The sequence below is a fragment of the Peromyscus californicus genome, unplaced genomic scaffold (genome assembly GCF_007827085.1).
Source record: "Peromyscus californicus insignis strain IS unplaced genomic scaffold, ASM782708v3 Scaffold_10__1_contigs__length_136768540, whole genome shotgun sequence".
NCBI classification, from domain to species: Eukaryota; Metazoa; Chordata; class Mammalia; order Rodentia; family Cricetidae; genus Peromyscus; species Peromyscus californicus.
In genome coordinates this window covers 90,934,124-90,951,082 of record NW_026294391.1, presented here as the reverse complement: position 1 = coordinate 90,951,082, position 16,959 = coordinate 90,934,124, and the positions used below count along the sequence as shown (strand labels likewise).

At 39.9% G+C, this 16,959-nt stretch overlaps 1 protein-coding gene across 1 annotated transcript in view; it reads left to right on the top strand.

Annotated features, from left to right (window-relative positions):
• The window catches only part of Col4a6 (collagen type IV alpha 6 chain), a 285,743-nt gene that overhangs the window by 132,550 nt on the left and 136,234 nt on the right, over positions 1–16,959 (top strand). The gene's annotated exons all lie outside the window — the stretch shown is intronic.

Here is a 16,959-nt window from a genome sequence, read left to right as displayed (position 1 = left end):
ACCATGCCCAAATCTGAGGGAAAAGAATAAAAAGTCATCTCTTCATCAGAAAGGATCATGCCCATTATACATTAAAGACATGAAGTTAGAAAATCATAAGCTCTCAGAAAAGGACAGGATTTTAGGGAGCTCTCCATCTTATCCACTGACTATACAGAGGAAACACATTTAGAGGGACAATGACTTCCTGGAGTCAGACAGCAAATTGATGACAGATTCCCAGCAATTATGTAAGTCTTTTGATTTCTTACCTGTTTGCTTCACTCACTCACCCACCCCTGCCTTCTAGTGAAGCTATGTTTATTGTAGCCACCAAGGCCAGTGCGTTCTTTAAAAGGATTTTTATTACATTGATTTATTTTGTTGGAAGGCACTTCATGCATGTGGAGGTCGGAGGATAACAACTCTCTGTACCATTTGGGTCTCAGTGATGGAACTCTCTTTTTTCTCTCCTTGTACCATTTTGTACCATATTGGTTCTGTCTTTGTACCATTTGGGTCTCAGAGGTGGAGCTCTGATTGCCACTCTTGTCAGAAAGCACCTTTGGCATCTGAACCATCTCGCTGGCCCTGATTTCCTTTTAATCAATGTACCAGAAGTACGAACAAAGCAAAGATTCTCAGTACCACTACTGTCTTTGTGACTCTTTTCTATATGTAATCAGTAATGTGCACACATATATACATTCACTCTTCATTTAAAAAAAATGTTTCCCAAATAGAATTGAAATGTGTTGGGGAGTTGTTTATTTTCAGTTTTGGTGGTGGTGGTTGGTTTGGGATGTGTCTTTGTCTTTGTGTGTTCATCTTTAAGGGCTTTTCTTCTACCTTAGTTGAATGAATGGTCTTTGCTGGTCATTTTAGGTTTTTCTGTGTTTTTGCCACTTCATAAAATCAATGCTACATTGAAAATACTTAAACAGACTTTCTTGTGCTGATAGTTACATAAATAGTAAAGATCAGAATTATTATGTATATGTGTTAACCTTCAAAACTACTGGAAAATTACCTCCACAAAGCATATTTGAATTCTTATCCTTATTCCTTTGGTATGTGAGTGTTTGTGTTGCCACAGTTTTGCTAATATGATAAGTGAAATGTATCCTCATTCACTGAAAACCTGTGAATCTCAGCTCATGCTTGCATATTTACTGCAAATTTGTGTCTTCTGGGAATTTCGTGCACATATCTTTCAAAATGATATGGTAAATAAAAATGGCCCATGTGGAAGCAGAGAAGATGTGAAGTTTGTCAGAAAAGAGAATTTCCTGATGGCTTGTGGTGGGTAGGAAATGGTGACTAAAACTCAACCATCAGGGAACTGAGAAGCCCTCAACTACTTGCTGCAATGACTGAGCTGAAGTGAGACCAACCCTGCACCAGGCACACATGTACCTGGAGCTACCTCACTGCTGAACCCGAGGCTGAGGTTTGATTTTTTTTTCATGATTCTGTAAGGAGCCTTCACTTGAGTTCCAAACATCTGGAGCCCAAGTCTGGCTTCCCCTTTGCAAATATGAGTGGTTGCATGGGCAAGGGTAGAGGAAAATGAGCTATCACTGTGCAGAGCTGCGTTTCAGTATTAAAAAGCCACAGAGTCCACAGTTAACTGTCTTCTTAATGTCTGTTTGTGAAGTCTTAGATTTCTGAGAATATTTGTCAGGCTTTTTGCAGTGCACCAACCTGTATTTTATGAGTCAAGAGCCAGAATGTTGTATTTTCACAAACAGGTAAAGCCCATGCTCTTAGGACAAGCTGGGAACATAAGTGCTTAATGCCACAAAACCTCTGTGTCCTGTTTTGTCACCCTCCCAGCACTCCTAAATTTCCAGGGACAAGAAGAGTTGTTTAATCTGGCTTTAGCACTATTAACCATGCAGGACAACCTCTTGGTATGCTTTTTGTGCAGATGTCAGAAAGATTTGAGAATGTTTTCCTTAGCTGAGTAGAGGGCCCCATTTGGATTTCAAGCTGTTTTTCTCCAGCTGGGAGGGGAGTGGAAGATTGGGTCACTCCTGAGCAATGCTGCAGCCCCTGGCAGGCCGCCTCCTGCCTTCAAGAGACATCAACTACATAACTTGATGGGCAGTATGTACCTTTCCTTTGCCAAAGGCCTCTTGAACTGACTGGGACATTTCCCAACACCTAGCATGCCTACAAACAGCAATCCAGCCCTTTTGGGCTGCAGCTGTTGAGGACTGATGTCTCCAAACTATGCCATGCCTGGTAAAAGCTCCAGCCAAATGTGGGGGGACTGCATTGCACTTTGCAAAGCCTCACTGTGCTTCTCGTCTTAGGGACTGCACAACATGACTTACTTAAATCCTATTACTGAAATCTTAGCCTACTATAAAAGGACAGTTTTTAAAAGATGGCATATCTCCTAGTGTTAAATAAAATTCGTTGCCTTAAAAACAAAGCTAGACATTGAAATTTAATATTTGACTTTCAAGTTTCTCTCTTGGGTCTAAGTTTTGTTCTCCAGACGAACCATTCTTTTGAGTTACTCTCTTGATTTTATTTGTATTTTGTTTTCCTGCCATTTGAGCAACCAAAGCACTTTAGGTTGACATATCTATCCCTTTCATGTTTCCTTTATAGGATTTGAAAACTGTCTGTCCATTATTGCCTGTTAGTGTGTGTTTGTCTGAAACTGAGGATGTGGGGGGGTGTCTATTTTTATTGTTGTTGTTGTTTCATTTTGTTTTTAATATTTTCAGAGTTTTACCTGTTCTCACAGCCTTCTAATGTTTATGTACAACATGGTAAACTCCTCACTCTCCACTCTATCTAAAGGATCATTAACACACGGTCCAACAGGATGATAATGAAACAACAGGGAATAGAGTAGGATAAGGCAGAAGTCTGTGGGGTACAGAGGGAGGAAAGAAAGAATCAGCAATTGGCTAATTCACAAGAAAATTGCAAGTCATATTGGTGCCCATGGAACAAGTCAGCTGATACAATGAATACCCGCTGTTTATAGGAGAATAAATTGACCAGCTAGTGGACAGTGCATCTAGGTTCTGGACTTAATGGTAAATATGTTTTATTGTGGTGGGGGAGCAGCCGCAGGATGCAGATCGACAACAAGAACTTGAGTCATTTGAGATCAGTTTCTCAGGAAACTGAAGCTTCATAAACTCTCAAGCTGGGTAGGACATCACTTCCCAAATCATAAAATGGACAAATGATCTTTACCTAGGGGAATCCAAGCATTCTCTGCAAATGGCGCATCAAATAGTTGCTTACACCAGAAAGCTAGCAACTGTTCCTGCGTTCTTTCCCTTCAATCTGTCATCGGTTTAGCTACCTTAATCAATCTAGTAACTATTCACTTTTCTCTATACTCGCTTATCCAATCTCAATCTGTATCGTTTCTTGCCTGAAGTACTGCAGTTCAGTATAGTTTGTTCTCCCAGCCCCTTACTTCATTCTCTCCTAACCATTGTGCTTCCCTATTTTTTCCAAAACACAAATATCATTATGAAACTGGTGATTAAAATCTTTCAATGCCCACCCCTATAGATTCACATTAAAACCTTAATTACCAAATGTACAAAGTCCTCCAAGACCTGGCCATTACCTCTCCAGCATTACCTCTCATCACTACAAAACATTTGCCCCTTCACAAAATAAAACAAAAGTTTAAGCATATACATATATGTAATATATTTATTTCTCATAATTTGATATACTTGTGAGAAATATGTTACATATATATGAGAAATAAATATAAATATATATTATATTTTTTTTCAGAACTAGGTATCTGTTTTTGATAGCACTCTGAGGGTGCTATCCATTCATTGGCTGTACTTGTACTTGTTCTCTGCTAACTTCCTTCTGTTAATCCATCCTTTAAAACTAAATATGAGCATCAACTTTCCATGAACTATAAGGCTGATGTTATCTACTTTATCATCCTTCCTTTTATGCTGAATTACAGTAAACTAATCAGTTTTTAGCACTGCCCAGTCTGATGAACAGCCAGAGGACAGACACTGTGTCTTCTTATACCCTGAGCGGCTGGCAAGCATGATACACTGTTTCATAAAGGGCTGACCAACTGACTATGTATAATTCCAGTCCTTCTTGACATGTCCTGGGTTAGGTCTGAGATCACTATAAAGATGTGGAAGTCTCCTACCCAGAAAGGACACAGCAACACTAAAAACGAGGATCCAAGGCACTTCCTCCTGTTCATTGGATCCCACTGGTTGTCACAGGGTTTCACATTCTGGCTCTTACTGTTTGCTTTGGAATCCTGCTTTCCCTAACTCCTCTGAAATTTTTACTTTGGCTCTTCTTTTGCCTGGTCACTTCTTATTTTGTATTTACAAGAGATTTGAGCAAAAAAAATGTTTTCTTTTACTGCCAGCAATCTGCTCCAACAAGATAAGGGCATTCTCAAATAATTCATAACTTTCTGACACTGATTTCCTTCTCCTTTCCACTAACTTTTTCCTTAAAGCCTCTTAATCTTGTGCAAAAATGATGGGATTGCATTTCACTTATTTCTTCCCCTTGGTGGGGAGTAAGGGGGCCGAGTCTGAGCAGGGAGGTGGCTGGTGGGTGGCAGAAGGGAAAGGGGGTAGGAAAGGTCCTTTGGTAGTTACATATTGTAATTCAGGTCCAGGGTAATTGATGATACTCTTAAAAGTTAGTGGCTGTGCTCTGGCTGAAGCTGCATTCCCTAGCCAAGCAGATGTTCACAGATGATCTTAATCATTTTTTTTATCATATTGGAACATACATGGAGTTTATTTTCTTTGCTAAAAGGGGAGCTCCTATTAGAAAGAAGCCATGTAGCTGGAGGGGAAGGTGAATACACAACTGTAAAGACGAGGGAACTTCTTTTGCTCTCTAGAGAACTAAGTGTTATGCCTGAGCTTTGCTAAGTAGTGTTTTCTCCTCGGAAGGAATCAGTATACTCGAAGTTAAAAAAAAAAAGCAGTGGGTTGTGTGGCCTCTAAGGACCTACCACCTCCCATGATCAATCTTAGACACTCTGTTACTGTGCTCTGAAATTGTTTTCGACAGAGTGAGTTCTTGTGCTTTCCAGTGTTCTGTTGAGATGTGAAGAGCAACATTTGACAATCTTGACTTTTGGGTGGCTTTAAGAAGCTTCCTCTGTCTTTAGTCACTCACAGTGATGTGTTTTTTTTTTTCTTTTGAGATACTAGAGTTCAAATCCAAGGCCCCACATATGCAAGGCAAGCACCCTATCACTGTACTAGGGTTGCAGCCCCCCAGTCATGTTTTCTTTCTTGCTGCTACAAGGGTCTCCTAACACTGAAGTTGGGTCATTTGAAGATAGTCACAGGAATAGCTATCTACTAGAACCATAACATTCTTTCCTGCCTTGCTTAGGAATCATTCTGTTTGCAGTTTTAGCTTTGAAATTTACCTTAGCTCAGCAAGGTTCACTATCCTTATAGTGTCTAAATATATCTCCACCTCGGAGGAGAAGGACTGGGGTCACCTTACACACCTGAGGAGTCATATGCACAAGACATTTGTCTTTAGAGACTGTTCAGTTTTCCTTTCACTGACTCTGTTAATCCATATGCCAGAGATATTGAATATCAAACCATAGATGAGCATCTTGTGCATCAATCTGTGGCATATCCTCTTCTCCTAGAAACTGCCTTCTTTGTCCCTTGCCAGTTACTTATTCCAATTTTTGTCCTTGCTCTTTTTTCTGCCTAGTCCCTAATTTCTTCCTACACACCTCTAGATTTCCCTCACTCTCACTTTAGCGTTTCTGTCTCTCCATCTCTCTTTTGCAGTTTCCCCATCATGGCCTCCTCACACCACTTCCCTATTCTGCTTTCCATTTCATGAGATTGCTTCCTGTGTCACCCGTCCGTATCACCATCCCTTTATTCTTTATCACCCCTGCAAGCATGAAAAGTTCATCATCAGGGTATCAGGAAAGAGTCCTTGAAATGCACTTTATAAAAGCATGCCACTTGTCCAAAGATTCTAAATCTCGGAGTCTAGATAAGTGGTCTTCACAATTTGGTATTAGAGTTAGGACATGCAAGTCAATCCATTGGGTTTGGAAGAAAATATTACATTATACTTAGGATTATGTTAAGAAAATCTAGAAAGATACTAAGATTCTAAGGCTAGAGGTGTGTAGCTGAATGCACCAAAGTGTGATAAGGCCCAAAGTTTGATTCAGAGCAAAGGAAGGAAAGAAGGAATGGAAGGAGGGAAGAGGGTACTACCTTTGCTGGCTAGTTTTATATCAACTTGACATTAGGTGGAGTCATCTGAGAGGAGGGAACCTCAATTGAAAACATGTCTCCATAAATTTGGGCTGTGAGCAAGCCTATAGGGCATTTTCTTAATTAGTAAATGATGAAGAAGGGCCCAACCCATTGTGAATAGGGACATTCCTGGGCTGGTGGTCCTGAGTTCTGTAATAAAGCAGGATGATCAAGCCTTTATGAAGCAATCCAGTAAGCAGCTCCCCTCCATGGCCTCTACATCAGTTCTTGCCTCCAGCTTCCTGCCCTGTTTGATTTCCTGTCTTGACTTTCTTGTGTAAGCCACATAAACCCTTTCCTCTCAACTTGCTTTTGCTCCTGGTGTTTCATCACAGCAATAGTAACCCTAACTAGGATACTGACCAAGGCTTTTAACATGCTGTTTCATCTTATGTGTGTGTGTGTGTGTGTGTGTGTGTGTGTGTGTGTGTGTGTGTATAGATTCATGTGAATGTACAAAGAGAAGAACAGGTATATGATTTATATAATTATTAATAATCTATTAAAAGGCATACATGCGTTAAAGAAGCATGCCTTCAGTGCTAGACATTGAGCCTAGCTAGGGCATTAGGTATATCAGATAAGCACTGTGCTGTGATGCTACATCCCAACTCCAAAGTTACTTTTTATTAACTGAAGGGGCTGTTTAATCAAAAGACTTTGGAAACTACAGGTTTATACTAAGTATTCTTCCTACTCATTCCCCATTTTTGCCCCCCAAAATTTAAGTAACCCAGTCATGTATATAACAAATCCAACATTCACTATTAATAAATGATTAAGGATCTTACCATAAAACAATTCCATATACATATGATTTCACCATTTGTTAAAGATTAAAGCAAATTTGCATAATAATTAGATAGGTTTGCTTGTTAGTTTTTACATAAAGATCCAAATCTCTGCTGAATATTTGGTGCTATAAGATATAGAATATGATGGATTATATTGCTCTCTGGGCATGTTTGTGAAGGGTCATCTAGATTATATTAACAGAGGTGGGAGACCCACCCTACCTGCTATGTAGAGTAAAAAGGAGGAAGCCATCTGAGTATCAAGATTCATTGATTAGTTTTCTGACTATAGAAAGAATGGGAGCACCCACCTCTTGCCCTTGCCACCATACTCTCTCTACCTTGATGGACTGTATCCTTGGAACTATAAGCCAAAATAAGCCCTTCCCTAAGTTGCTGTTGTTAGGTATTTTGTTATAGCAATAAGACAAGTAACTGATTTATAGAGCATCTTCAATTTTTTTTTCAGAGTTGATGGACATTTTGATTGTATAATTATTGATGCTAAGAAAGGCCATTTCATATAAATAGTACAAAGAAGTATATGTACAGCCATTTCAGAAATTCTTGGAAATAATAACCTAATCCTAAGCCAAAATTCAATTAATAACTCTTTATGAAACTAAAGTCAACAACTCAAGCATCAATTTTAAAATCAAACATTCTACCACAATAAATCCAAAGATACATGCTGAGGAATAATGTAAAAACATTTAGAAGTCTTTGTTTCTTGTAATTAAACCATTCTATAAGAGCAATGTTTATGTCTTAGTTGGGATTTCTATTGCTATGAAGAGACACCATGACCACAGCAACTTTTACAAAGGAAACATTTAATTGTGGTGGCTCTCTTACAGTTCAGAGGTTCAGTCCATTATCATCATGGTGGGACATGGCTGTGTGCAGGCAGACATGGTGCTGGAGAAGTAGCTGAAAGTCCTACATCTTGCAGGCAACAGGAAGTCAACTGAGACACTGGGATTAGCTTGAGCATGGGAGACCTCAAAGCCTGCCCCCACAGTGACCCACTTCCTCCAACAAAGCCATACCTCCTAATAGTGCCACTCCCTTTAGGGGCCATTTTCTTTCAAACCACCATCACCATATATATATATATGAAAAACACTGCAATTCATAACATATAGTAATCTCAGACCTAAATGGATGAGCTTCCAACAGCATCCACTGACAACTGTGTGGCACGTTCAGTACCCAGTGCTAGTGTTATGTGTTCAGAATCAAGGCTTCAGTGAAGCTGTGTAATGCCACAAAGGCAAGCGCTGCCCGAAATGCCTCAGATTCATTATGTGTTTGATTCTGAATTCAGTTTTTGGTCCTTGTGCATCCATAAACCTTTACCTTTGCCAAAAGTTTTAAGAACCCCGCATTCAATTACAAAATCCCATGACCCACAATTTGAGAAGCTGTGACATATACCACACTTAAACTACATGAGGACCAGTAAACACACAAAAGAACTCTGCATAAGAGAAAAGTAGCCATCACCAGATTGCTTGTGATTTCCATACAGAATACTAATGCAAACAACGTTCGAGCCTCACCCTGAGAGCGCCACAAAAAGCAACACAGTGAAGATCTCAGAAGATGAAATGAGACAGCAAAAAGCACTTTTTCAAAATGACAGAATCTGGGCCTGGAGAGATGGCTCAGGAGTTAAAAGCACTTACTGATCTTCCAGTGGACCTGGGTTCAACTCCCAGGACCCATATAGTGGCTCACAACCATCTGTAACTCCAGTTCCAGGGAATCTGACACCTGCACCAGGCATGTACATGGGGCACAGACTCACATGCAGGCAAAACACCCATATGCATAAAATAAATAAAATTTTGAAAGATTACAGAATCTCAAACTTGGGAAGGTTGGATCCAGCACCCATGTTATAAATCATAGGTTGTAAAAGACTTTCATCACACGCCCAGGAATATTCTTTCTTCTCATATTAAACATGAAAGTGCTTACAAGAAAGTATCTGAAAGGTTAAGAGACTTCCGTGGCCACCTTCAAGTGACATAGCTGAGGCTCTAAACCAAGCATCTCATTCCCCTCTCTTCTTGTTCTTCCTGCTATGTCAAATGGCTCTTCTCCCCATGCCCATCATTGCCTCAACTCCCTGCATTATTCACAGTGCTTGGACTATTGTGAATTGAAGAATACTTGGAGTGAAGAAAATATGCTTAGACATAGACCAGATACTTACAGATCAATTGCCTTTCCTTTTCCAGCCCAGTAAGCAGTAACTCCATACTGCCAGAACACCATCAATTTTTGTTTGGATTTTAAAATGTTTACTAATGTTTTTGTCTTTTAAAGGCTAAAGAAATGAACTTCATGCTTAAGGAAAGCCTGGTTTTCTTCTGGGATGACAAGTTTGGGGAGGGATCATGTCATATCTTGCAGCTCTAAACAGGTCTTTCCCCTTTTGCGGGCCACTCACTATATGGAAACTCACTGCAATGGACTTCAGAGTATAGAGTTGAAGTTACTGAGTATATGTCAGAGAAATCATTTGGAGTCTACTTGGGGGGGAATGTATTAATGCAAGTCTTCCAAGAATGTTCAACAAAATTAATTGTACAGAATCTCTCTTGCACACTAGTAAAAGTCAATGGAAAAATGTACATTACTTTGCAGAAATTGGCTTCATTGTCATCTTTTCAAAAGGGCTTTTATTTTAACAAATGTGGCACATGTCCAATTATTTAATGACCTCTTCCACTTAAAAAAAATCTAAAGAGGTGGATTCCTAGGCTAGATTCTCTATTTCATTTTTCTCATTGTGTTATGTGAGGTTCAAACCCTCTAGACAAACATTTAAAGAACGCACCCAGGGACCTAACGTTGGTGCTGGCACTCTAGACAGTGCAAACATATTACCAACACCAAGCCTCTCCTGGAGGAAGGGACAGTGGAGTGCTTACCTATCTGGCCATGCAGATAGTTCAAAGTCTAAAGAGCAGACACAAAACCCCCAAAGCAAAGATGTTTGTATGTATTGGTATGATTAAGAAACTCTTTAAAACATTGTTACAGAAATGTTTCTTTGGGAAGGTTAAGTTGGTGGGAGATAAAAGGGGTGGATTGAAGTGAGAGACATAAAGGACAAATACCAGACTCCTTGTTTGTAAAAGTTGAGTGGCATGTCCAAAACCTCTAGTGTAAAGAATGCGAGGTTTACATTGTCTGCTGTTTAGATGCTACATTTCTTTGAATGAGTCCACCTTAGAACATACAAATATACATTCACCTGAGCTAGTGACTTGGTGGTGCTTGGCTTCTAGTTAGATGAATGTATCCCTTGTTTACTGTTTGAATGCTCTGGAAAATGGTGCTTGCTCCTTTCCATTACATTCCTTTAACCCCTTCAAAGCATTGCATAGTTCCTGCTGATCCCATTGAAAAGCATTCATCCTCAAGCCAAATGGAATCCACATCACAGAGGTAGACTGTGAGATGGTTTTTCTGTGGGACACTAGAACCTCCCAATGATTTCCTATGGTATCCAGGGAGGAAGATCAACTTGATGGTTTCTCCAAGGTCATCTGTTTCCTGCTCAATGAATTTTGTTGTGGAGACTGAATAAAAAAACAGAGGTTGGAGCATCATGGAGGCAGGAAAAGGAGGTCTTTTAATAAGAGACAGATTTTAAAGTTTGGTCAGTGGAAAAATCAGTCGGGTACCTTAGTGTTGTGCCCTTATCCTGAACCAGCTGTGACCATGGCAGGCTCATACTGTGCACAGACTTACTTTTTCATTTTTAAAAACTCAAAACAAATTCTCATTCCTTCCTCCTGCAGGAGGATTAATGTATATGATTTATTATCGTTCATATCAAAGAAATCATGGCTTCTGTCCCTGTGCATGTCTTTGCTAGTTCATGTAATTGTAGTGACTTGGCATTCCACTGCTTTAGTTGGGTTCCCTCACAGAGCTGACACGAGTCAGTGATTTCTGTCCCCTTCCCATGTTGCTGGGAGAAATGCCAATAAAGCTATGAGCAAAGAAGGGAGCTATAGAGAAACATGCTGTGGGGCCCAGAATGGAGTGAAAGGTAACCAGGGTTCAGGAGCCAGGTTTCCCCACAGAGAGACAAAAAGAAAGCAAACAAAAGGAAGAGACAGGGTTCCCCAGACAGGGCCTCTTTGCTATAAGAAGGGAGCCTTAAATTTCACAAAGCTCAAGGAAGAGAAGGAGCCTGGAGTTAAGCATTTAAGTCTTTGCAATGCTGATGAAGAATTATTAACTAAGCATACAAAGAGAGAAAAAGCTGCACATCCAGTGAGCATTTTTCGTTCTTAAAACCTGTTTAAGAACTCCATGAACTAAAATATGTACCCAAACCTGTCTATCCACATAGATATTAATATTACTCTCCCAAACCACAGAGGTACAACAAAAGAGCTCAGGAAGAAGCAGAGGGAAGCTCAGCAGTAGGGAATCCCAGAAGCTCAAAATGCCTCTAACATGGGTTGCTTTTTGAAGCATGTGACAGGGAGTTGAGTGACCTAGTTAAATCCATTATCAAAACTCCAGGAGCCATGACTCCAGTTGCTTGTTCAGAATGAGAATATAACTTCTTCCTGAGTTGCACACTTTAAATCAAATCTAAACAAGCTTGGGCTCCAGTAACAGGATGGAAGCTGGTCTCGCCAGCTCCACTCCAATAACAGTAAGGAGCTAGATCCCTTCTACCCTATTGACAGCTCATAGGTTTGACTGGTTCCATCATAGCTTCCATGAAGTTTCTCATATTCCTAGCAGGAATCTGATCCAACCCTGAAATCGGTATGGAGTATTCATAACATACAGAGCAATCCTCACATCTCAGAAGCTGCCCCCCCCAAACACACACAGCTCCTGGTTCCACAGGCAGCTGGCCTCACAATGCTGCCCACCTACTCATCAGAGACTCCAGGTCACCTCTAAGGGCAAGTGGAAACACATCTGAGATAAGAAGCTCTGGCAGCTGATCCCAGCAGAGGTGATAGTATTTTTCTACCAGCCCATGCTCCCAGAGTGGCCCTGAACCGCTGACCTGGTGGACCTGCTGCCCTACCTCGCCCACCTGCAGCCCAAGCCAGAGTGGCCCTTGGTCCTTAGAAGTGGAAAAAAACAGTTAGGAAGAAGCAAACATGACACAAAACAAACCCAGCCTTGGAACTTTGCCCCAGCTTCCAAAGTGTTTACCCCATAAAAACAAAGAGGGCATGTAAACAAACAAGACAGATGTCAGAGCCAAAAGGCCACCTTAGGAATAATGTAGTCCAACTTTTGCATCTTCCATATGGGGAGACTGAGGCCCACAGTGGAAATGAGATTTGAACTCTGAAGAACCATGATGACCAGATGAAAGTTTGAACCAAGGGTGATTGAGGGACAGAGAAAGATAGTGGAAGAGAGAGGAAAAGGAAGAAGGGAGGGGGGAGAGAAGAACAATATTCAAATCCCAGTGAGGGGAGTTGTGAGCAGGAATTAATATTAGAGGACAAATAAATAAATCTGTAAGTCTAACATGTGTAGTTGAAGTTTTCCTGTGTCCACCCGACTCCTTCAGCTGCTCAGACCCAAGTAAACACAGAGAGACATATTACTTATAAACTGTATGGCCGTGGCAGGCTTCTTGTTATCTAGTTCTTACATCTTAAATTAACCCATTTTTATAAATCTATACCTTGCCATGTGGCTCATGGCTTACCGGTATCTTTACATCTTACTTCTCATGGTGGGGGCAGCTGGAAGCATCTCCTGACTCAGCCTTCCACTTCCCAGCGTTATCCTCTCTGCTTATCTCGCCTATACTATACTTCCTGCCTGGCTACTGGCCAATCAGCATTTTATTTATCAATCAATCAGAGCAACACATTCACAGCATACAGAAAGACATCCCCAGCACTTTCCTCCCCCTGCTTTTTTTAAAAAAAAGAAGGCTTTAACTTTAATATAGTAAAATTACATATAACAAAACAATTATCAAGCAAGAATTATAGTTACAATATCTAGTCTATTTATAATATCTAGTTTATTTGTATTTGGCAAAATTAAAGATATTCTAGCTATCCTATATTTGTGAGTCTAAGGTTTTATATCTAACTTATCTTTTATCATAACTAAGGAAATTATAACTATCAAGTTTTCAACTACATCAAAGACCTCAGAAGGATATAATATTACCTGAGAAACTGGAGAATGATGCAAGCAACTTTCAGGAGTCTTGCGAGAGTAGACAGAGACAGCTGGCAGCCTGGACATTCATCCAAAGTTCCTCTATAAAGTTGGGGCATCTGTCTTCAGCCCACAGGCCTAGAGTCTCTCAGTCACTTTTTTTTGTGTCCTGTAGAATGTCTGGCAGTTATCCTCTTTTTTCAGAGCCCTCTCTGGGCTCAGACTCTACCCACAGATCACCTTAATTTGTTAAAATCTGAAGTACCAAGTCTCTGTAGAGTCCTGATGAGACTTCTCTAAAACACTGAGACTAGAGATGCTTATCAAACATGGAAACTTCATAAGGTGGAGAACTGATACAAACTAATAAAGGTGTGCACACACAAAACTGAGTTCCTGAGAACAGGGCTAGTGGTATGCTGGAGCAGCCATATCCTGAGCAGCTCCCTTAGTCCAGTAAAAGAGAAGGCCTTTGTCACATAGTGCCAGCTGGGCTTTTTTGGTTCTCCTTACCAAACTTCTAAAGTTGGGCTTTTCCAATAAGTGGTAATTCTAGAAAACTTCAGTTCTACTTTGTCTGTACTAGATCCACTCATCAGAAAATATAGTGAACAATTAACAGAACTGGGGTCTGGCTTTAATGGTACAGGTTTGTTTGTGGCTTCTTTAACCAGGATACACCCAGATATTTTAAGATTCAACACTTGCAGATTTTATACATCTAGTATCTGTTCAATGTATAAAGCTCAACTTTGTAGGTGTAAAATGTAACAGAAGCTCAGATATTCAAATCCCAGCAAGGAGAGTTATGAGCAGGAATTCATATTAGAGTACAAATAAATAAATCTGTAAGTCTAACATGCACTAAATTCTAGTGATCAGGTATCATTTCCATTTCCAGGGGACTCATAGGTACCTAAAGCATGGTAGAGAAATTTGTCATCGTGGGAGTCAAATTGAGTATGGTAGTTAAGAGGACTGACTTTGAGGAGTCAAGTAAATCAATCTTTTAAGTCCTGCCTCTACTATTTACTAGATGATCCTTATCCAACAGTATCAACAAGTAGAAATGCCCCAGGAAACATTTTGCAATGTCTGGAAATATTTCTGGTGGCCACAAATGAGGAAGCATCTAGTTGGTAGAGTACATGGAGGATGCTGAGTCCCTTACAATGCATAGCCCTACACGATAGGACTCTCCAACCCAACCTGTTAGTGATGCTAAGGTTAAGAAACTCAGAATTAGGCAAATGTCCCAACCATTCACTTCTTCCATTTGTGACCTGGAAATAACAGTGCTCCCAAAGGACTGCTTTGATCATTAAATATGCTGACATATATAAAACAAAAAAGTATCTCATTAATTATTGGGTAGTAGTACCATTAAACACTTTCCACTCCTCCCACAGTTAATCTTGTTACTTTTCTGGTTCCCCCACAGACATAGCTCCTTGAAGGGGTTGTTCATAATCAAAATCCCTACTTTTCATATTCTCCCTTGAACCATTCCTAAAAGTCACCAGTGACACAATTTCTAGTTCTGTTTTCATTTTATTTAACCTGCCATTAACATATAAAAAAGGATTTTTGGACCTAGAGAGATGGCTCTGTGGTCAAGAGTACTTGCTGCTCTTGCAGAGAAACCAGGTTTGGTTCCCGGCACCCACATGGTGGCTTCCAACCATCCATAACTCCAGTTCCATGGAAGCAGATGCCCTCTTTTGATTTGATGCCCTCTTCTGAGATCCACAGGTACCAGACACATGCATACAGGTAAAACATTTGCATACATAAAATAAAATAAATAAATCAAAACAAAAAAGAAATGGCATTGTGCACTCTCTTAGAAAACAAGGAAACAAAAAAACATTTTGACTTAACTTTCAAGATACAAATTCCTTTGATTCTCCTCCTACCTATATGGACCAAGTTTCCCATCTTGTTTGCTTAAAGAAGAGAAGAACTTGGCTTGATTTGTTTGTTGAATGAGTGAATGAATTACTATTTAGAATGAGAATTAAATGAGATGATATGTATAAAGTGCTTAGCATACATTAAACATTCAATCGTCATCATCACTACCATACTACAATTGTTATTGTCAATGTTATTATTATTCTCTCTTACTGGATCTAAGTCTTTTGAGTTATGATTAATATTTACTTTGTCCTGAACCTTCTTATGCAGTGCTTTACTCAATAGAAGATATATGTCTGATGGGCAGTGATGGTGCACACCTTTTGGGAGACAGAGGCAAGTGCATAGCTGAGTTCAAAGCCAGCCTAGTCTACAGAGCGAGTTCCAGGACAGCCAGCATTACACAGAGAAACCTGTCTCGAAATCCTCCCTCAAAATAAGAAGATATGTGTCCTTACACACACACACACACACACACACATACACACACACACACACACACACACACACACACACACACACACATCCAGCAAATAGTTTGCCATGGACAGGAATAGCTGATAAGGGCATGAGAGAATGATACTGGAGAAGAGCCTAAGAAAAGAAGCATGTAATGAAAAGCTTAACTGCAGTGGAGGTGGCTAGAGGCTCATGAAAACAGGGTTCCAGAAGGGAGTTACACACTAGCCATTTGAACTCCCTTTTTCATTTAAAAAATGGGACCATAAAATGGATGAAGTAGCTGTTCGTACCCATTAATCATGCCAATGCATTCTGCCCTGGGTTTGAAGGAGAAATTCAAAGATAGCCAGATGTTATCAAGGATGATGCTTATCTATTGTATCTGACAAAATGCACAACATAAATTCACTTTTCTTATAGTATTAGATTAACCATAATTTTATTCTCCTTGAACTTTGAGCAATTTCGTATGCTTATCAGTTCCTATGGACATCTGTATAAATTTACAAATGGAATTTATATTACCCTGAGAATATGGTCCCTTAGGTGATAGGCATTAGAAAAAGTAGAGAAGTCAATTTTTATTAGAAAACTTGTGAGTGTTCAAAACATCCATTAGGTGTTGATGATCTAATAACATAATTTGTCAGTATTTTGAGTGAGAATGAGGTAATTACCAAATAGAATCTTTGATCCAAGCTTCTTTTTACCACTGAAAATAGAATATCTAGTTTTTATAATCATTCAAGCCATTAACTTCTGCCAACTATAGCGTTACATTATGGCCTCTTCCTTTTCCTCTCTCCACTCACACACAAAAATTTGACAAGTTTTACTGTGACTTTGAAATGCTATTACATAAAATCCATGTGGTTCTAGTCCTTGGCCATCTAACCCCTACATCCTTGCTTACTTGTTATACATCTGATCTGCAGTAAACAACCTGCTTTACAGAGGGCTCAGCCTGTCTGTGCATTGCTAGATGGTTCGCTCCCCAAGTGCAGAAAAAAAATATCATAATCTGTCTTACAAAATGGAGGAAATGGCCAGGCAATGGTGGGGCACACCTTTAATCCCAGCACTCGGGAGGCAGAGCCAGGCGGATCTCTGTGAGTTTGAGACCAGCCTGGTCTACAGAGCACGATCCAGGACAGGCACCAAAGCTACACAGAGAAACCCTGTCTCAAAAAACCAAAAACAAACAAACAAACAAAACAAAAACAAAAACAAAATGGAGGAAATGAACCCACAAATCCAAACTATTCACTTTGAAAGGAATAATGATTAGACCTGCTGGTGTGACTCAGTGGTGGAATACTTTCCTA